Source organism: Pan troglodytes, chromosome 11 (genome assembly GCF_028858775.2).
Source record: "Pan troglodytes isolate AG18354 chromosome 11, NHGRI_mPanTro3-v2.0_pri, whole genome shotgun sequence".
Lineage (NCBI taxonomy): Eukaryota > Metazoa > Chordata > Mammalia > Primates > Hominidae > Pan > Pan troglodytes.
The window spans coordinates 35,103,802-35,126,670 of record NC_072409.2 but is presented as its reverse complement, the minus strand read 5'-3'; the positions used below and the strand labels follow the sequence as shown (position 1 = coordinate 35,126,670).

The 22,869-nt window shown below is 35.6% G+C and overlaps 1 long non-coding RNA gene across 3 annotated transcripts in view; it reads right to left on the bottom strand.

Annotated features, from left to right (window-relative positions):
* Positions 1-22,869, bottom strand: part of LOC107976872 (uncharacterized) — a 141,894-nt gene that overhangs the window by 112,471 nt on the left and 6,554 nt on the right. For 2 of the 3 annotated variants that reach the window (XR_001721160.3, XR_010148608.1), the window contains one exon: positions 19,467-19,606. The exons of the other annotated variant lie outside the window; for it this stretch is intronic. This is a non-coding gene — a long non-coding RNA (uncharacterized LOC107976872). The remainder of the gene's footprint in view (positions 1-19,466; positions 19,607-22,869) is intronic. 3 annotated transcript variants of the gene reach the window in all.

Genomic DNA, 22,869 nt, shown 5'->3' with positions numbered 1-22,869 from the left:
CAGTCAAGTTGATATATAAAACTAGCCATCCCAAAGGTTATAATTATTCTCTTGAACTAGTAATTGAGCCACAGACTTTAGTGATCAGTTGGGGGTAGGACTGCTTATATTTCTGCTAAACTATATCCTAATTGATTAATGCACCATTATGCACTCTCTTACATCAAGCCATTGAACATTCGATTCCCTTGTTTCTTCTACCTGCGTGGGATTTCCATTTGATCTCTCCTGGTAGGCTTCTGTTCCTTCAGGTTTCCCCCTCAACTATTGCCTTCTCAAAAACATTTTTTTTTTTTTTTTGGACAGGACTAAGTAAGTCCCAGTCTCTATCCCTTCTACCCCTGCTCTCCATTCATTTATATTCTATGCCAGCATAAATATGTTTTTCTCATAGCATATTATAGTTGAGAGATGCCTTATTTTCTAGTTTGCTAATTTTTACCCAGATGGAATTAAAATTGCTCATCAGCTGATTTAAAGAGATTATCCTGGATTATCCAGATAGACCCAATGTAATCAAAAGGGGACTTTACATGCAAAAGGGGAAGATGGTGATGCCATATGAACAATACATGTGTAATGCTATACGAAAAAAATCTGTGTCATATGAAAAAAGTTTGTTGTAGTTTGTTACAGTAGCAACCGAAAACTAATACATGTTTTGAAAAGGTATGACCATATAAAGCACAAACATAAATTATTAGTTCTATATTTCTAGCTCTCCTTATCCCCAAAACTACCTTAACATAGTCCTAATTAACAGTGCAATGGGTTTGTTACAATTCTATAAAATTGATTTTTCACAATTAATAGCCTAACACAGAGATATTTCAACACAGTAGACTTTATAACACCCCAAAGAGCATATTTATTCATATTTTAAGCTTCATGTTATATTGCATTTTAAAATACGTTTCAAAGGTAGAATTAATGAGAAAAAAAACTATTAAATGTTTCATGTTTTTTAAAGTACATTGCCACAATATTTTCACAAGAGGTACCAATTTTTCCTGCCACCAACACTCTGCATCAGTTTTGCCACATACTTGATAGTATATTATCACCTTTGATTTTTAATGTTGCAAATTAATAGATAATAAAATGATATGTATATGAAGTTCTAATAATTTACTTTTCTATATTAATAAGTGTTCATAATTTTACATGATTTTTGTGGACTTAACAATTACATTCTGAGTTTTCTATTGATGTTCTTTTCTCATTTTCAAACTGCTCATATTCTCTCCTTGAAGATTAACTTCAAGGATATTTGCATTATTAGCAATTCTTGTGAGTAATGGTCCATTTTTCATTCTTTGATTACAGAGTGGATATTAAAGGGAAAAATCCATTTGTTCCACACATTATGAAGATAGCTTATTCATCCACATTTAGCATTCAAAAATTATTTAACAGATAGAGTTTGTGAATTGATTAACAATAAACGTAATAAACTAAAAATTACCATTGTCAAAAAGAGTACCTAAAAAATAAACAACTTTGCTTACTTTATATATTTGCTTTATTTTGTTTATTTCTTTATTTTTTAAACCAAAGCCACTGAAACAGAAACAGCCCTCAGCTTATGCATGGATAACTATCATTTTTATATTTTGCCTCGTTAACTCATTGTGATTAATAATTGGAAATAAAGAAAGGGAATTATTCATATTTAGAACCACTTATTAAGCACTCCATATGTCAGACACTATGGTGAGTTCTGGAAAAGTCAGCAACAAATAATATAGTCTCTCAAGTCATTCAGTTTAGAGTGAAAAACAAAATATAAATTTTAAATTGAGTCATATCACAAGTTTTCAACTGTGAAATATGTGCATGATGCCATTATTTTAAATTGGAGATGCTTGACTTAGGAATAAAAAATGTGATTTTTGAATTAAGTTTTAAAGAATAAGAATCAGGCCAGGCATGGTGGTTCACGCCTGTAATCCCAGCACTTTGGGAGGCCAAGGCGGGTGGATCACATGAGGTCAGGAGTTCGTGACCAGCCTGGCCAACATGGTGAAACTCCGTCTCTATTAAAAAAAAAACACACAAAAATTAGCCAGGTGTGGTGGCACACACCTGTAATCCCAGCTAGCTGGAAGGCTGAGGCACGGGAATCACTTAAACCCAGGAGGCGGAAGTTGCAGTGAGCCAAGATTGCACCACTGCACTCCAGCCTGTGTGCACAGAGTGAGACTCCGTTTCAAAAAAATTAAAAAAAGAGCAAGAATCAGAATCAGAAAGAACTTCAAGAGACTGAAGGCAACTCCAGACAGAGGAACCAGTAGGAGAAAAAAAATGCAGCAACATGAGAAAGAGTCATGACTGACAAACCACAAGATTTTAACACGTCTGGAGTTCAGTGTATGTGTGAGGGAAGTATAGGAATGGAGCAGGAAGCATTTAGATGTTTTCAGACCATTTATATCCTCATATGAAAAGAACAAAATTAAACTTTTATTCTACGGGTTTTGTGGAAGGTTTTAATCCTTATAAGCAGGAGAATGTCATAATCAGATTTGATTAGGATATACTAATTTAGTAACAATGCATAGACATGTTTTGAGTAGGAATCTTTGGACGTAGACTAGAAAAGATGTCTCTGGCTGCAGTGAGCTGAGATCACAGCACTGCACTCCAGCCTGGGTGACAAAGAGGACCCTGTCCCAAAGGAAAAAAAAAAAAAAAGAATGCCTCTGAATTAAGTAGTGACATACTGAGGCCTCTCACCTCTTAAAACATATTTCAGAAGTGCTGAAGTCACTAGTAGATCTATAAATACAGTGACCATGTAATTTATTCTCCAAACTGAGATACTTTGGGGCATAAAAAGGATATTATTAATAATTACAACAGATTGACAGGCATACACTAAAACTTTTCTGGGTAGGTTAAAATACATGGTTATTTTATCTCTAATGACTTCATCTATCATTTAAGATCCAGCAGGAAATGTATCCACTTTCTGTTCATGAATAAAATATCCGTAGAGTTAAGGCACTGAAGACACAACAGAGGGGAGAGTCAAGTGAATAGCCTTTGGGTAGGTTAATTTACATGATGCTTTGGGGAAGACTCCTAAACACAGCAAAGAATCTGAAAGCAGTAGCATTGGAAGGAGTGTTTCAGCTGCTCTGATCAGATGGTTGTAGGGCCTGCACATTCTGATCCTGTGTGAGACTCCATCTCATTCTTGTTGGAACTATCTGGGGCAGAGGGAATAATACTTATTTCTTACCTGAGCAGATGTTGCATATTCAAATAAATGGATATAAGTAATTTTCATTTGCAGCCCAAGGAAATGAGGAAAAGATGTTTCCCCAGGATTTAAACTTTTAAGAAACAAACTAAATTTGATACCTCTTGGGAGCCTGGCTTCCTAAGTTCAGTTACCTATCTCTATCATTTGAATAACACATGGCCCTGTCAGGAAGGAAAAGAGAGTATTTATTAGTACCTAATCTGTCCTCTCTGGACACCTAGTTCCTAACAGCAGGGTGTCATTTGAACTTACGATCTGTGATTAAGATAGCAACAATTGAAAGGATTATCTTACTTTATAGAAGCAACACAATGTTTAGTTGAGAATAACAAATCCACATTATTTAATGGTTTAATTGTACACAACAAATAACGTTGTACACAATAAATAAAATGTATGTAATTTGCTGAAAATATTATCTTGAAAAAAATGTATATCTTTATTCACAAAGTTTATCAAATAGTTACCTTAAACAGCTAGATAGTTACATTTAGGTAGATAAGAACAGATATACGCACATACACAGACATGCATACATATAGAAATATACACAACAAATAAGCGTTTGTAGGCAACATCCGTTAATGTAATCTCTTTAGTCCTACTTTTCTTAAGGAATGGCAAAAGATATCAAAAAATATTGTTAAGAGGAATGCCTACGGCTAATTTTCTCTGTATTCCTTGATCAACTTCTGTATTCTAATAAGCAGAAGAGAATGATACAAATAATATACTCTCTTATTATCTTTTTTTATTTTTGTTTCCTTTAATTATGTCTCTTATCTTCCTAACCAGAAGTAATTTCAAAACATATGAATCATTCAACTTTGAAGATATTGTTACTGGGAAGTGCAAGAATCCTCAGTTATTTGTCTTACTTGGAGAAAGCATTCTCCCAAGGGACTGATATAGCTAAAAAGAGAATATGCTAAAAGAATAGCGAGCAGAGACAGTACATTAAAGGGACAGTACACTCTGCAAAGATGAAGCAGAGCGGGCTGCTGAATGGAGTGATCCAACAGCTTGCGGGTTCTGCATTGGGTTTTTATTACGTCAGACGTTAAAAAATTCCCGCCTCTGTCTTAGACTTCCACCTTTTTCCTTTGTTTAGTTTACCCACTCCTGTCTTAAGTCTCTGCCTTGTTCCCACCTAGCTCCCCCACCAGGCTTGTGGGACTTGCCCTTAAGACTGCTGTGCATGTGCAGGCTGGTGCTGGATTCAAATCCTTCCTTCGGCAGCGTTGCTCATTACTGCCACTCCAGGAAGATGGTATAGTGGTTAAATGTACTTATTAGGCCTGCCTATGTCTTAGGCGTTTCTTCTTTGCTCTCCTTATCAGCAAGTAGCTACATTCTGACAGGTTAATTCCAGAGTGAGTAATTACTGGGCATCTTAATAGGCATTCCTTCCTGCATAGGCCTTTCCCTCCCCTCCCCTCTGTTCATATTGAGCATGCCTGTTTCCTGCTGGTTGATGGGGTGTGAGATTCCCCAGACCTCCCATTTCTCAGGGGCTCCCCTCTCCTGCTCATGCCTGCTTCTCTGCCTACTCTAACAAATAGCACGATACCAACATGTAATATGCTGAATGGACGATCAATTCAGTTTTACAGAATTAAGTTGAATTGAAATAATAACAGCAGATTGCTTCGCCCCATGTTCTTAAAGATCGTAACTTTTTTTTTTTTTCAATTGGGAAAGCATTGTTGCTCACATCCTTACAAAAATCCCTTCAACATGACATTTTTTCGTCTATCAGATTTCTTGTAAAAATGGAGTCATTTAATATAGGTGATCCGTTTTCTATAAATTTCTTCTTTCATCACTCTGTAAATTCATCATTAATTTCCTTTTCTTTTGAGCAAACACTTATTGAATAACCAGCTATGCGCTAGGTTAAGCAATGGAAATAAAAAGACTGACACTAAGAGGTCACAGAGGAGCAGGGGAGAAAGACCTTTTAACAATGTGTAGTATAGGTAATGGAAAACGAGTACCCTTGCACAAAATACAAAAGGTAATTATCATTATTGAGTGCCTGCTATTTGCTAGATGTTACACAAATCTCATTACAGTCAAGGAGGTGAGTACAAAGCCTTTTGGGAGTAAAAAGAAGGAAATGATTAATTCATCTAATGGAGTTAGGAAAAGCTTCAGAGAGTAACTTTTATTGGAGAAGAGTCTTGAAGAAAGGCTTGAAATTCAGCAAACAGACAATGAATAGAGGAACAACATGAAGAAAGCGTACCATGTGAAGACTCTGATATCCTGTGTGAGAGTTTATAAAACAACATCTTTGATTTCGGAAATAGCATTAAGAATGTAGGTGAGAAGAGGGTCTGTATAAATTATTATTATATTGAATTATAAAACAGTATTTATGTGTTTGGATACTAGTAACGATGAGAATTCTCTCTTTATAGTATGATATATTATAGAGATGCCTTCTTCTCCCAATTCATAAATACATTAATAGGATGTTCTACCCTATTATCTAAAACTCAAGTAATTTAAAATTAAAGACAAACACTGTTCTAATAAAAGTCTACCAAAGAATCTTGTGCAAATTATTGTATTCATGACTTATTTAAATATATACACATGTGTATATGTGTGCATTAATATACATATATGTGTTTATATGTATATATTTAAAAAGAGTAAAAAAAGTCAATAAATACAGGAACATTAGCTAAGAAATCTCCATATTATATACAGATAGAGGAATAAATAGACTTTTTTTTTAAAGAGGCAATACTCTCTATGCTACTTTTGATGTAAAAATTATTATTAAGTATAATTTAATTTTACAGGTGGAAATAAGACGGGTGAAATAGGGGAATTCGTTCCATTTCAAATAAGGGTTTTCTTCACAATTGGGGATGTTAATTTAAAATTTTCCTTTAAACTTAAGAAATTAACTACAAACATCTTGAGATATTGGTGTTTTTATGTGTTTTACTTTTCCTTTATTTGATCATTCATTTTTAGACAGTATTGATTGATACTTTGTTACTTCAGAAGCATAAATTAGCACTAACACCTAATCCTATCACACCTTCTGTGCTTTTTCAGTTTTATTACATTCTTAGATGTTGTTTGTATTAAAACATAAATAAATTAAGCAACCACATTCTGTCCGAGTCAGTTCAGCCTGCTTTGACAAAATACCATAGACTGAGTGGCTTAAACGACACACATTTGTTTCTTACAGTACCAGAGGCCAAAAATCTGATGTCAGGATGTAGGCATGTTTGAGTTCTCGATAAATAACCTTGTTTTGGTTTACAGATGGTTGTCTTCTCATTATATCTTTAAATACCAGAGAGGAGAGAGGCATCGAGCTAGTTTTCACCTGTCTCATCTTATAAGGGCACTAATTCAATTGAAGAGGGCTTCACCCTCATCATCTAATTGACACAGGATTTTCTCAGCCACTTTGTTAACCAGGGATCTCCACAGCCAGCAGTATGCCCCTACCACCTAGGCCTCCCTCAGCCCTGGGTCTGCCACTGGAGACGCCCTGCCCACTTGGATCACCTGTGTTAAAACTTGTTCCCCTGTTCAGCAGTCCTGAACTCTTGTCCTGGGTCCAAAAAGAATGAGGATACATGATTGGGTGCAGTGGCTGACACCTGTAATCCCAACACTTTGGGAGGCCGAGGCAGGTGTATCACAAGGTCAGGAGTTCGAGACCAGCCTGACCAACATGGTGAAAACCTGTCTCTACTAAAAATACAAAAATCAGCCAGGCATGGTGGCTTGCACCTGTAATCCCAGCTACTCAGGAGGAGAGGCAGGAGAATCGCTTCAACCTGGGAGGCGGAGGTTGCAGTGAGTTGCACTCCAGCCTTGGCAACAGAGCAAGACTCCGTCTCAAAAAAAAACAAAAACAAACAAACAAACAAAAAAAAAAACAGAATGAGGATAGAGTGACGATTTGAAGGGCTAGTATGGGTGGTATTAAGCTGTGGAACAGCTCTCAGCAGAAAGGGGGCGTGGGATCCCGCACCCCCACAGTCAGGTGGTTTCTCTCCCAGTGTGGCTAGGTCCAGGGCTTTGTATGGACTCAGAATGGGGAGTGCATGCTGATTGGTTTGTTAGAATGCAAAAAAAGGTTAAAGCAAAGACAGTACTCAAAGGTGGGCACAGCATGTAGAAAGCCAATTAAGAAAGGGTAGGCATATGTAATACAGGTGAAGGATGGGGATCAATCAGAGAAAAGTACGCCAAAGGGGAAGACATGTTCTCAGTCTGGTCCATGGGTTTACCTGGAACTTGAGCCAGGCTTTACACCATCTTCACCTTGAAGGTCAGGTTTCACTGGGGCCCTACCCTTATCTGCCCAGCCATTTGTTTGTCTCCTGCTGCTATCATAATGACCTCCCAAAGGTCCACCTCCTAATACTATCACGTTGAAATTAGAATTTTGACATTAATTTGGGGGTGAATGGAAACATTCAGTCCATAATGCCTTCTATAATATAATTATAATTATTCTTTAATGGTGATTCTATAGTTAAAAGGTTTTAATGTTGACCACCAGCAAACTTTTGATGTTGCTTCTCCATTGCAAATAAATTTAAATGTTTTAATATTTATTTTTATATAAGTATTATGTACATACAACAAAATGCAAAAATTTTAAGTACACAGTTAATGAATATTTATGAAGTCAATACATCAGTATAATTACCACCTAGATAAAAAAATACAGCACCAGAGCTGTCTTTGTTTCTCTTCTAGTCAATACCATATTTCCAAAGAAACGAATGTTCCAGTTTCTATTACCAAAAACTCACTTCTCCTATACTTCTATTTTATGCTAATGGATTCATACAATATCAGGCTTATCTTCATTCAGTATTATGTCTGTAAGATAGATCAGTTTTACAGTGCACAGCAGTACATATAATTATATTTTCTGACAATTCCAGAGCTTATGTATACATTCTGTGGTTTATGGACTATTTTAACTCTAAGACACTTGTGAATGATGGTCCTACAGTCAACATTTTACACATATGTACACATTTATTTTGTGTCTATGTCTGAGAATGGAATTGCTGGATCACAGATTTCACAAGTGTTAACCATTAACAAGTTTGTTTGTTTTAAAAGGTGAGCCATTACCTATCTAAATTCCTAATAATACCATGTCAGAGTTCCAGGGGTGATGTCAGCAAGGTGATGGAATAGGAAGCCCTAGACCTCATTTTCCCATGGCAACACTGATTAAATGATACATGGAGCAACTTCCTTTGTGAGAAATCTTGAAACCTGTTGAGAGGTTCCTGTACAACTAGGCTTATGCAAAACTAGCTGTACCATGGCTCTCATGGTAAACTCATGGAAAACTCATGGCTCTCATTTGCCAGAGTCCCTCCCCCTACCACAGTGTGATGTCATCGATATCACACTTCCCACCTCCAAACTTCTCCATAGAGAGGGAAGGAGAAGACTAGAATATGTCTATGTTTAGGATTTTGTGGGACTCTCAAAGCACTGTTTTCTGTCTTGACTGAATCTAAGCATTGACAAAAAATTATACCATATTTGGGATCACTGAGAACAAAAGCAATGATTTAAGTTACTAAATATTTACTAACAATTGCTTCTCTCCCTGATTCAGAATGAAGTGAGTTGGAGAAAAATCCCCAACTCCTGGCTTTACCCTAGGGAGAGAAATAGTTGGAGCACGCGTCAAAATGTATAGCTTTTGGGGAGGCTGCCTAAGGGACTTATTTCTGTGTTGCCTGGCTTGGGCCATGTATAGGGCCTGGCATACTCTAGATGCCTGGAGGCTGCTGAGAACAAAAAGAGATCTGGGTGTCTTGATGCTACTCCAGAGGACCCAAAATACAATAGAAAGAGGCTGACAACACTTGGCAGTTTTACCCTCAAGAAGAAAAGGGAAGCATAGAATGTGTATTCAGTATTTTAGCTTTCTGAAGGGCTGACTGAAGAATGGATTTCTGTCTTGCCTGTCTCAGAGCACTATTCAGCACAGTACTGAAATCCTACCCAGAGCAATTAGGCAAGAAAAGGGAATGAAAGGCATTCAAATGGAAAGGGAAAGGAAGAAGTAGAATTATCTCTGTTTTCAGATAATATGATCTTATATACAAAAATCTTTATCAATTACAACACACACACACACATTAGACTAATAAATAAACTCAGCAGTTTCAGCTTAAAATAATCAACATCCAAAAGCTAGATGAATTTCTATATACTAATAATCATCCATCTATAAGGGAAATTAGAAAACAATTCCATTTACTGTGTCATCAAAAAAAAAGGATATTCTTAGGAATGCACTTAACTAATTAAGTGAAAGATTTACACTGAAAACTAGAAAACTGCTGAAAGAAAATTTAAAAGACCCAAATAAATGACAATAAATCTCAAGTTAATGGATTGGATTACCTAATACTGTTAAAATGTCTGTACTACTCAAAGCAATCTACAGATTCAGTGCATCCCTGTCAAAATCCCAATAGATTTTGGCAATTCAAATAAAAAAGCTTTTCAGCATTCAAAAAGAAAATACTTTTTTTGTACAGAAAATATAATTCTAAACAGAAAAAAAAACAATTTTAAAATTCCTGTGAAACCATTAAAAAACCCAAAGAGCCAAAACAAGAGGAACAAAACTGGAGGCATCACACTTTCTGACTTCAAAACATATTACAAAGCTATCAAAATCAAAGCAGTATGGTTCTGGCCTAAATACAGACATATAGAACATTGCAACAGAATAGAGAGCTCACAGATAAACCCATGCATATATATTCAACTGATCTTTGACAAGGGTTCTGAGAATACACATTAGGGAAAGGAGAGTCTGTTTTACAAATGATGCTGGGAAAACCACATGCATACGAATGTACCTGGACCCTAATCTTAGATAATACACAAAATCAACTCAAAATGGCTTGAAGATTTAAATTTAAAATCTAAAACTATAAAGCTTCTAGAAGAAAACGTAAGGGGAAAACTTCGGAACCTTGTTCTTGGCAATGATTTCCTGGATATGAAATCAAAAGCACAGGCCACAAAAGCTAAAATAGACAAATGGGAACATGTCAAACTGAAAAGCTTCTGCACAGACAAGTAAACAATCCACAGAGTATAAATGCAACCTACAGAATGGGAGAAAATATTTGCAAATCATATATCTCAGATATCTGCTAAGGAGCTATCCAAAATGTGCAGAAAACTCCTACAATTCAGTGGTAAAAAAAAAAAAAACAACGGATTTTTAAAATGAGCTAAGGACTTGAATAGACATTTCTCTAACGAACACATACAAATGACCAACAGGTATATGAAAAAATGTTCAATATCACCAATCACTAGACAAGTACAATTCAAAATCACAATGAGATATCACCTCATACCTGTTTAGATGTCCATTAAAAAAAAAGAAAGCATGCAGAAAGGGAAGGAGGGAAGGAGAGGGATGAAGGAAAGAAAAAAGCAAGGGAGGAAAGAAAGAAAATCATTTTTGCCAAGATGTGGAGAAACTGGGTCTCCTGGTGGAATGTAAAATGTAAAATGTACAGCTGCTATGGAAATCAGTATGCTTCCTCAAAAAGAATTAAAAATAGAACTACCACATGATTCTGCATCCTACTTCTGGGTATTTATCCAAAATAATTAAAAATAGGATCCTGAAAAGATATTTGCACTCCTGTGTTCAGTGGAACATTATTTACAATATCCAAGAAGTGGAGAAAACCTAATATTCATTGGTAGATGAATTCATCTTTTAAAATATGCCATACATACAAAAGAATATTATTCTATTCCTCTCTAAAAAAAGGGAAGGAAATCCTTTCATATGCTACAAAGTGGAGGAACCTTGAGAACTTATGTTAAGTGAAATAATTCACTCACAGAAGGATAAATACTGCATGATTCCACTTATATGCGGTGTCTAAAGTAGACAAATTCGTAGAAGCAGAAAGTAGAATAGTGGTTTCCAGGGGATACAGGGAGGAGGAAATAGAGATGTCTGTTCAATGGGTACAGAGTTTCAGTCATACAAGATGAAAATGTTCTAGAGATTCACTCTATCAAAATCGACATACAGTTAGCAGTACTGTACTGCACACTTAAACATTTGTTAATAGGATAGATTTCATTCTGTATGTTTTTCGCTACAATTTTAAAAAACTGTATCCACTATCCCTCATCATTGTCAATACTTAGTATTTATTTTTTTTAATTACTTTTGTTGGTGTGTACTGTTATTACTATTTTACTTTAACTTTTTGGACCATCTTGTTTATCTCATGGCTTACTGAATTTTAGCTTAGTATGGTTTTATAGCTCTATATTTTTCTGTTTTACCTCCACCCCAGACATTGTCTTTTTTTTTGTATTTCCATGCATTATAATTCATAATTATTATTATACGTAAGACATAAAATTTGAATAATAAAAATGATAACAAAATAATTTTCTAACAACCCAGCTTAAAAAACCCAGGTTAACCAATAACTTTCCATTCACAATTTCCCCTAATTCCATTCTCCTTTTGTCTTTTACATAGGTAGGTATTTTGGTAAATTTTGTGCTTATTCTTTTGTCTGTATGATTTTATTACAATCTGCAAGAAACTTCCAATATTGTATTGTTTAGTTGTTTAAGATCAGATTTACTTAAATCTATATTTTGATACATTTAGCAACTGAATATTTTTCAAGCATCCAGTGCCAAAAAACAAGGCATGGAACATTTCAATTGACATAACATGTTCTTTCGCTCTTTTGAAGTTAACCCTCTCTTCTTTCCTTCAGAATCTGGCAACTATTGATCTGATTTATGTCCCTATAGTTTTGCCTTCTACCGAATGTAGTTTATGTACAATATAGTACACAGTCTTTTGTGTCTGCTTTCTTTTACTGAGTATAATGCTTCTGACATGCTTCCATCTTGTTACATGTATTAGTAGTTTGTTCATTTTTGCTGCTGAACAGTAATGCTTGTGCATGTGAGTTGCAATTTGTTTAGTATTGTTTAGCAACTGCCAAGCTCTCCAATTTATATTTTAAGCCATTACTATTTATGTTTGAATTTAAGTACATAGACCCACGATTCCTACCGATATCCCAAAAGTTATTTCTCGCATCATTTTCATTATATATCCATGAGTTCGAAATAATTTGATTACTTCCTAGATACATTATCTCATTGGAGGTTTCACAATGGTTATTAAATTAGTCATCTATTGCTGCTTAACAAGTTATCCCGAAACCAAGTGGCTTAATACAATAACCGTTCGTAATTGTTCATGAGCCTTTGGTCAGCTGTATGGTTCTACAGAGATAGGCAAAACTGATCACAGCTGAGCTTGCTCAGGTATTTGAGCTCAGCTGCCAGACTGGCTAGTGCTGGCTGCTCTAGGAAGAGATGTTTCTTCAAACTGTAGGGGTTTGTTCATATGGTGGTGTTAGAGTTCCAAAAGTGAACAGAAAAGTACGCAAACCCACATGAGCTCTAGATTGAATTCAGAGTGGAAAATTAAACTCCACTTGTTGATGTGAAAGTCTGTAAAGTATAATCAAAAAGGAACATGTTGGATAATTGTGATTATTTTTACAGCCAACCATGGTTATTATTCTTATTCTGTCATTTCATCTGAATTTATAAATTGGAATTTTATGTTCTTTCCCTTTTCAATTTATCGTGACCTTGGAATATATATCATACTGAAAAGGCAGAATGAATGTCTAGTTTCGTGTTTGTGTGTGCGTCCAGAGGGTGGGTCTGTGTGGGTGTGTGTATGTGTTTTGTGGGGGGGGTTGTATTTTTTAAGTCAATTTCATAAACAAAGGTTTGGTGTCATAGCAATTTCCAATGCTGACAATGCTTTTGGAGTCCTCTCCCAGATTTGCAGTTATGTCCGATCCACTTCCAATGATTTGACTCAGCAGGATCTTCCCTTTTTAGGGTATATTTTATTGGTGATTTCTGAATTTCAGCATTCTTTCCTTTTCTGTACATTCCTCAGAGCCTGTTTAGATATTTTACGTGTTAATCTACAAGTGTTTGATACAGTTCATCAGGATGGATGTCAGGCTTGTCTTTTTTATGTGCTACAATGATTCACTCAGTCAAGAAATACATCCTTAGGTCATTTCTGATAGTAATTTAAATATTCTATTCAGACAACTGCATGTGAACTGTAGCATTGATTATATACATAAAATGTATGCTTTATCCCTAGATGTTGCAGACTTTAAAGATTTAGTTTTTCATTCGCTATCCTATAGGTGTCACAAATCAAACTGCTAGAATGGAAAGAAATTGTGAGACAACATAGAATTACAATGTCAGATTTTTCACTAGCCACCTACCTCAGCCTTCAGTCCCTGTGGGATATACACAGAGTGCAAACTTTGCAAATAAGGAATAAGAATATATATATATATATATATATTTGCAAATATATATATTTGCAAATATATATATATATATTTGCAAGTGGAATGTAACATGAGGCAAATATGTAATTTTAATTTTCTAGAAATGTAGAGAAAATTTAATTTTTCTAAAAATGTAAGTAGAAACAGGTGAAACCCCTTTTAATAACTTAATTTGCTTGACCCAAAATATATAGGATCAATAATTAATCACTATAGAAAATTATTTTTGAGATATTTTAGTCTTCTTTTTCATGTTCAGTACTTGAAATCGAATGTGTGTTTTAAACTAACAGCACTCCTCACCCTGGAGCCACATATTAGTGCTCCAATGGCCACATGTAGCCAGTAGTAATTATATCACATAACACAATGGAATCTAGAATAAGCATGCATTATGTATTTCTACAATACCAGTCCACCTTGGGAGTGACGTTTTAACAGATTCACTTTAAAAATAACAAGAACAACATGAAAAACCTATCATGAAAACAAAACAAATGAACATTACACTTTGTTTTCCAATAGAGCTATTGGTCTTTTTATAGAACCTGATTGTATTATATGACAACTGTGGTAACCGTGTACATAACATAGGTCCACACATTTTACTTATCTCTGAAGATTATACTCAATACTATAATTTCCAGGTTTTCCTGATCATCAAGTACACTTGCATCACTTCATAAAACCGAATTCATTATTCCAAATAATACAGCATAGAAATAGATGAACATTACTTTCCATTCAAAGGATAGGATTTAGTTACAGACTTGGAAATATTTTAAAGCATACTTTTCTATAAAATAGTTTCATAGTATGGATCATTGAACACAACAATGAAGGAAAGGTATCACTGTATCACTGTAAACATTTTAGATGCAATATGAAGTTTGAAATATTTGTTCATCTTGTCTGCTCAGTAAAATATAAGTTTCATTATGAAAGTCAAGGGCATGTCTGCTAAACACTATAAATTCTTTAGCCCTCAATAGAACGCCATAAACCTGTTGATACAGTTGAGAGAAAAATGGGAATTTGAAAACATAGTTATACTTTACACAGAAGAAATAACACTGTACTGTTGCAGATTGGCTAATCATATTCTCTAATTAAATTAATAAAACAGAAATAACATATGCAGTCCTCTAACATGGGACCCTTCACTTGACTAAATGCCTCTGTATATCATAAAGGATGAGAAACAAAGTAGAAAAAATTTCTTGATAATCATGTGTAAAAACTACTCTAGGCACATTAAGTGTATCTTTACTAATTGTCACTACAATATATAAAGAAATTATCCTTATCCAATTTATAGGTAGGGAAACATGCTTTAACTAACTCTTCCAAGGTCACTAAGCAAAAATACAGTGGATTTTCAGGAAGGATAAGTCTGATTCTGGTGCCCGAGCATTTCTATTACCACTTAATATATTTTCTTTTATAATTAACTGACCTTACATTTCAAATAAATATTGGAAAAAAAAAGATTTGTAAAAAGTAGGCACAGTTGGTGCTTCGGAATTGAGAGTCACCAATTTGCAGGCTAATAAATCTAAGAACCCAACTGTTAGTCTCATTGGCAGTAATGGAGCAGCCACTTTAGGTTCTGCATTTTTGGTTAATTAGAACACTTCTCAGGTGGTAAAATTGATAGCCTTCAGCATGGTATGCTTTAAGACCACCTGAGCCATGCTGTTATCATTCAGAAATGCACTGCCTGCCAAATACTACTGATTAATCTACATAATTAGCTTAGCACTATAATTATTGAATTGTCTTTCAGGTAGGATATAAAAGAAAAAACTAAAATACATACTTCTAAAATGTTTTGTTTTAGAGTTTCCTTTATCTTGTGAACACTTTAGGAATAACAGAATTTACCGAGTGCCTCTACATTGAGTTAATAATACAAATATAACATTAACAACAACAACAAAAATAAAGTATCAATTACTGATGTTCCAGTCATGCCAATTAGATCTTTACATCAGTTATCTTGGTTTATTCCTTGAGCCTACTTGATGTTGTGGTAACCATTCTCATTCCAGTTTTCCAGATGAGCAGACTGAATTTAACAGTGTAATAGAACTGCCCTAAATCATACAAACTTTAAACGTTTGGCTGAGATTCCAAACCATAGTCTCACTCTTGCAGTCTTTCTTTTTTTCTTTTTTTTATTATTATTATACTTTAAGTTTTAGGGTACATGTGCACAACGTGCAGGTTTGTTACATATGTATACACGTGCCATGTTCGTGTGCTGCACCCATTAACTCGTCATTTAGCATTAGGTATATCTCCTAATGCTATCCCTCCCCTCTCCCCTGACCCCACAACAGTCCCCGGAGTGTGATGTTCCCCTTCCTGTGTCCATGTGTTCTCATTGTTCAATTCCCACCTATGAGTGAGAACATGCAGTGTTTGGTTTTTTGTCCTTGCGATAGTTTGCTGAGAATGATGGTTTCCAGCTTCATCTATGTCCCTAAAAAGGACATGAACTCATCATTTTTTATGGCTGCATAGTATTCCATGGTGTATATGTGCCACATTTTCTTAATCCAGTCTATCGTTGGACATTTGAGGTGGTTCCAAGTCTTTGCTATTGTGAATAGTGCCACAATAAACATACGTGTGCATGTGTCTTTATAGCAGCATGATTTATAGTCTTTTGGGTATATACCCAGTAATGGGATGGCTGGGTCAAATGGTATTTCTAGTTCTAGATCCCTGAGGAATCGCCACACTGACTTCCACAGTGGTTGAACTAGTTTACAGTTCCACCAACAATGTAAAAGTGTTCCTATTTCTCCACATCCTCTCCAGCACCTGTTGTTTCCTGACTTTTTAATGATTGCCATTCTAACTGGTGTGAGATGGTATCTCATTGTGGTTTTGATTTGCATTTCTCTGATGGCCAGTGATGATGAGCATTTTTTCATGTGTTTTTTGGCTGCATAAATGTCTTCTTCTGAGAAGTGTCTGTTCATATCCTTTGCCCACTTTTTGATGGGGTTGTTTGCTTTTTTCTTGTAAATTTGTTTGAGTTCATTGTAGATTCTGGATATTAGCCCTTTGTCAGATGAGTAGGTTGCAAAAATTTTCTCCCATTCTGTAGGTTGCCTGTTCACTCTGATGGTGGTTTCTTTTGCTGTGCAGAAGCTCTTTAGTTTAATTAGATCCCATTTGTCAATTTTGGCTTTTGTTGCCATTGCTTTTGGTGTTTTAGACATGAAGTCCTTGCCCATGCCTATGTCCTGAATGGTATTGCCTAGGTTTTCTTCCAGGGTTTTTATGGTTTTAGGTCTAACATGTAAGTCTTTAATCCATCTTGAATTAATTTTTGTATAAGGTGTAAGGAAGGGATCCAGCTTCAGCTTTCTACATATGGCTAGCCAGTTTTCCCAGCACCATCAAGCTACCAGTGACTTTCTTCACAGAATTGGATAAAACTACTTTAAAGTTCATATGGAACCAAAAAAGAGCCTGCATTGCCAAGTCAATCCTAAGCCAAAAGAACAAAGCTGGAGGCATCACACTACCTGACTTCAAACTATATTACAAGGCTACAGTAAACAAAACAGCATGGTACTGGTACCAAAACAGAGATATAGACCAATAGAACAGAACAGAGCCCTCAGAAATAATGCCACATATCTACAACTATCTGATCTTGCATTCTTATTAATTGTACTTTTAAAGTTGTTAACAGCTTTAAAGTTAGGAATTTCTCTACATAACTACCAACATATTCATTAATAATTTAAGAAAAAGTAAAAAGTATCATCTGCTATTGTGTATATTAATATGAATTATATATGTCTGTTTGTTTGTTTTTTTTTTTTGAGATGGAATCTCACTCTGTCTTCCAGGCTGGAGTGCAGTGGCGCCATCTCAGCTCACTGCAAACTCTGCCTCCCAGGTTCAAGTGATTCTTTTGCCTCAGCCTCTTGAGTAGCTGGGATTACAAGTGCCCACCACCACACTCGGCTAGTTTTTGTATTTTTGGTAGAGACAGGGTTTCACCATGTTGGTCAGGCTGGTCTTGAACTCCTGACCTCAAGTGATCCTCCCACCTCAGCCTCCCAAAGTGCTGGGAGTACAGGCATGAGCCAACGTGCCTAGTCAATATGAATAAATATTAATTTTGCAAAAAGATGCAGGGTTTTAGGTCATACTGATAACACACTTTAAGTCATTTGTAGTGACATCTTAATATTAAATGAGGGTGCTGAACGTTTTATTTCAAATAGCATCTTCTGTGATGTTCCCCAATGTAGACAATCATTTTTGTCCACCTGAGAAAGACAACTTAATTGAAAGCTTCTTATTTGAAGTAACTCATTAAACATCTAAAACATATTTTATTGAATTTATGAAATCCTTTTGAATTGAGTTGCTACTTTTACTTACTAATTTTTGGGGTTTAACTAGAACTGTAAGCCTATTGGAGTTTCTATGGCCTGAGAAGAGTAGATAAGCTTCAACATTTTGTATTTAGAGGTTGTATGACTTTTTAAAAAATAATTTTAAATAAATGTTTCAATCAGTTATTTATAAAACATCAGTTATTTGAAAATGTGCTTTTCAAAGCATACTCTGTCTCAAAAACTATATTAAACAGAAGGAACAGAAATGTGAAGAAGGCAGGAATCATGGAATGAGTAGTTTACAAGCTGGGCCTAGTGGCTCGTGCCTCTAATCCCAGTGCTTTGGGAGGCTAAGGAGTTCGGATCACCTTAGGTCAGGAATTCAAGATCAGCCTGGCCAACATGGCAAAACCCTGTCTCTACTAAAAATACAAAAATTAGCCGGGCGTGGTGGTGCATTCCTGTAATCCCAGCTACTCGGAAGGCTGAGGTAGGAGAATCACTTGAACCTGGGAGGCAGAGGTTGTAGTGAGATGAGATTGTGCCACTGCACCCCAGCCTGGGTGACAGAGACTCCGTCTCAAAAAAAAAAAAAAAGTGTTTACAGTCAGCAAGAGGTTTACAGACTTGACAACGTGTGTTTTCTTCTAAACAAATTCATTAAAAATTTTGGCCCTTTTTTCACAAAATTGTTCCCTAAGATCATTCTAAAGACATTTTAACTTCAAGAGCAAGGCATAGAGGTAGATTTAAACGGCCACAAGTACTTTGCAGTTCTTTTCATTAACTTTAGAAGCCTGTTTCCTGACCTCTTAAATTTGACTGGTCCAAACACTTTTCATAACTAATAGAATCTAGCAGAAGTGATGTTGTGAGAGTTCTAGACCTTAAGTCTCAAGACATCTTTCAGTTTTTGCCTTTGCTCTTTTGGATGCCACAGTCAGAATGCTGTGTAAGGGAACTGATGGAGCCTAATGAAGTATGAATGGCCATGTGGAAGATAACTGAGTGGTCCCAGATGACAGCCAGGTACACTGCCAGATTTTTGAGTAAGGTCATTTTTTTAATGTAACTTTTCTTTCTTTATTTTATTTTATTTTGACGGGGTCCTATGTTGCCCAGGCTGGTCTTGAACTCCTGGGCTCAAGGAATCCTCTGCTTCAGCCTCCCAAGTAGATTAGATTAGAAGCATATGCCACTGCCCCTGGCAAGCAAGGTCATTTTTGACCTTCCAGTCCAGACAACTCTGCAGCCTAATTCAGCCAATGAATGAACTCAAGATAAGTCAACAGAAGACCCACCTGTCCAGCTCACAGAATCTTGGAAATGATAAATCAGCATTGCTTAAAGACACTAAATTGTGACATTTTTTACCTGATAATAATTAATTACCTGGACATTCTAAAGTTTTAAGCGGTGTATGAAATTCAGAGGTTAATATCATAAAGCAGGCTTGGATTTTCATGCCCATCAGAAGTCCTGAGTAGTGGCAGTAGAGTGAATTTTCAGCATTAAGTGAAATGTCCGAAGTCCTGAGGGTATGGAAAAATATGTAGGTGTAAACTTTGAAAGTTCTGTTTTTTTTTCTTTATTATTGAGACAGGGTCTCTGTCACCCAGGCCAGAGTGCAGTGGCACGATCTGGGCTTACTGCAGCCTCCACCTCCCAGACTCACCTCAGCCTCCCAAGTACCTGGGACTACAGGCTTGTGCCACCATATCAGACTAATTTTTTGTATTTTTGGTGGAGATGGGGTTTTGCTATGTTGCCGAGGCTGGTCTCTAACTCCTGAACTCAAGTGATCAGCTCGTCTTGGCCTCCCACAGTGCTGGGATTACAGGCATGAGCCCCCATGCCAGCCTGAAAGTTATTTTCCATGAATCAAAACAAAAACACTCCACTGGTAGATAGATGTTATTAAAAATTTGTCAAAACCCATAGGATGTACAACACCAAAACCAAACCCTTATGTAAACTATGGACTCTGGGTGATAATGAGGTGACATTGTAGGTTCATCCATTGTGACAAATGCATGACTGTGGTGCAGGATGTCAACAGTGGGAAAGGTTGCACATGTGTGGGGGACAGGGGGTCTATAGGAACTTTGTTCTTTCCATTTAATTTTGCTGTGAACCTAAAAATTCTCTAAAAAACTAAAGCTTATTAATTAGAAAAAAACCAAAATAGCAATGAGAACAATAAAAACCACTTGTGTTATGTATTCCCCTTTTAATACATAGAGAGAAATTTACCTTTAAATATAATTAAATTTATAGCCTTGTCAGAATTTAATGAAGTTTAACTGTAATGTGGCACTTAAGGAATATTGCTACATATGCTAATTGATTTTTCTTTTGTACTTCACACTATACAGTTCACAAAATATTCAAAGTGATGTACAAAAAGAAGGGAAAAATGGTATGTACTGCCACTTATACGTGAACACACACAGATACCTGGGGGAAATAATTCATTAGTCAATGAACAGCTCTATATATGCCAACAAACTAGAGTTCTGGGAAGAAAATAATGAATTAAAAGATCACTCGACAAAAATGCTTAATTATTTCAGTACTTATTTCCCCTGATGATATTTAGAATTGGGAAGAAAAAGATACGCATGAAATGTGTTTGTGTATAACAGAGAGAAAGAAAGAAAGAGAGATTGTAACTGACTATAAGCAGAACAGTTTTGCTTAATTGTATTTCTAGCTACTGTTGTTCATTTTAAATTGCCTAACTGGAGTTCTAGAGCATTGAAAATATTGAGAGGCTCTAGCTGCACAGTCACAGCAATTTTTAACTGAGATAAATTACTAGACATGATCTAAATTTTGCTTTGTTTTGCTTTTGCTTCAAATGTGAAATGATCTTTCATTATTTGTAAATGGAGGAAGGTGGAATATGAAAATAAGAAGCATTTTATAGCTACTCAATAATATGGCACCAACAATGATAAGGTATAATGCTTTAAATAAAATTTAGGGGAATCTTAGTAAGCCACGAAATTGAGTTAAGATTCAATATGTTATGGCTCTTCAAATTATATTACAATGCGATGAGCTAATTTTGAAAAATATTTAATGCCATTCAAAAAACAATTTTAGTCTGGGCGTGGTCACTCACGCCTGTAATCTCAGCACTTTGGGAGGCCAAGGAAGGAAGACTGCTTGAGCTCACGAGTTTGAGACCGGCCTGGGCACCATGGCGAAACCCTGTCTCTACAAAAAACACAAAAATCAGCTAGGCGTTGTGGTGTGCACTTGTGGTTCCAGCTACTCTGGAGGCTGAGGTGAAAGAATGGCAAGAGCCAGGGAGACAGAAGTTGCAATGAGCAGAGATCAGGCCACTGCACTCTAGCCTGGGCAATAGAGCCACGCCTTGTCTCAAGGAAATAAAAATTGTCTTTTTGATTACTAAAATCATAATGATATTCAACATTTGTTGTGTACTTATTTTGTGCCATGGACTCTTTGAATCTGTTCACATATGTCATTTAATCCTCATAATAATCATTTGAAGTAGATACCAAATTTACATATTGGGAAACAGAGCCATAAATAGAGTCATTTATTTAAGGTCACATAGCTACTGTATGTTGGCATTGGAGGTTAAACACAGAAAATTTGATCCCATAAGTCTTCATTACAAGGGTTCAAAAGAACATTGTAATACGACTAGCTGGAAACACATATTTCATATACGTTTTTTACTTCCAATGTTTTCTGTGAAGACAAGAGATCTTTTGATCAGCATTAACAATTAATTTGGTCGTAAATTAGGTAATAATGAACACTCTTCCTGCTAGACTCGTTTCTTAGAGGCTTTTTTCTACCCTAGAAATATTTGTAGCTTAAATAAATAAGACAATAAGTTAACCTAGGTGAGTAAATCAAGCAATGCTTATAGTTACATCATTATGGAATCTATGCATTACTACAAATAAATCATGAAGGAATCAAAAAGTAGATTGATAAAATAAAAGAACTTCTCTCTGCATTAAAAAGAAAAGGATATGTCTCCGTGGAGGTTGCATAAAAGGAATCAAATTTTAACAGAGGAAATTCATGTTCTTAACTAAGATTGATATAGTGCTTAATAAGCTAGAAATTTTAATATGGACGTGTCAATATTCTTTCCTTGTGAAAGAATTTTTGTGTTGTGTTATATCTTCCTAAATTTCCACTACCAAGTTTTTCTTAACTTCTATTTTCACATGGAGCCAACTTTTTGACTTTTTTAAAAAGTCAAAACACGACTTTTAGGATCTCCATTACCATATACTACATTGAGCCTGGTTTACTGGTTTATTAATAGTTCTCCTCTTTTCTTGCTTTTGCTTATACTATTACTTTACAGGCTGGAATCTTCACAATTTCTCACATAAGAAAACTTTAAATAATTTGCTTACTCTATTAATCTAGTAAGAATTAGGCTGTTCCTATTTGTTTTTGCTTCCATCACATCATTCTGATCATTCTATGATGGTTTTATTTGACTCAGAAGAAAGCCATCCTAAACATCACTACTTGGTATCACTTCCCCTCATTCCCTATGCTTATCTTACATTTTTCTAAGTAGGCTTTTTCTCTGGGGAGATTGATGCCAGAATTTTCTTCATAAAGAGCGTTTGCCAGTGTTTTACATTAAACACTTTAAAGCATCATAATAATGATAACATTCACAAGGTACTATATTATCACATGTAACCCTTTTGAGATAATTTTGAGTGAGACATTATTTTTCTGACTTTGGAGGTGTACCAAAAACCAAAAAAAAAAAAAAAAACCACAA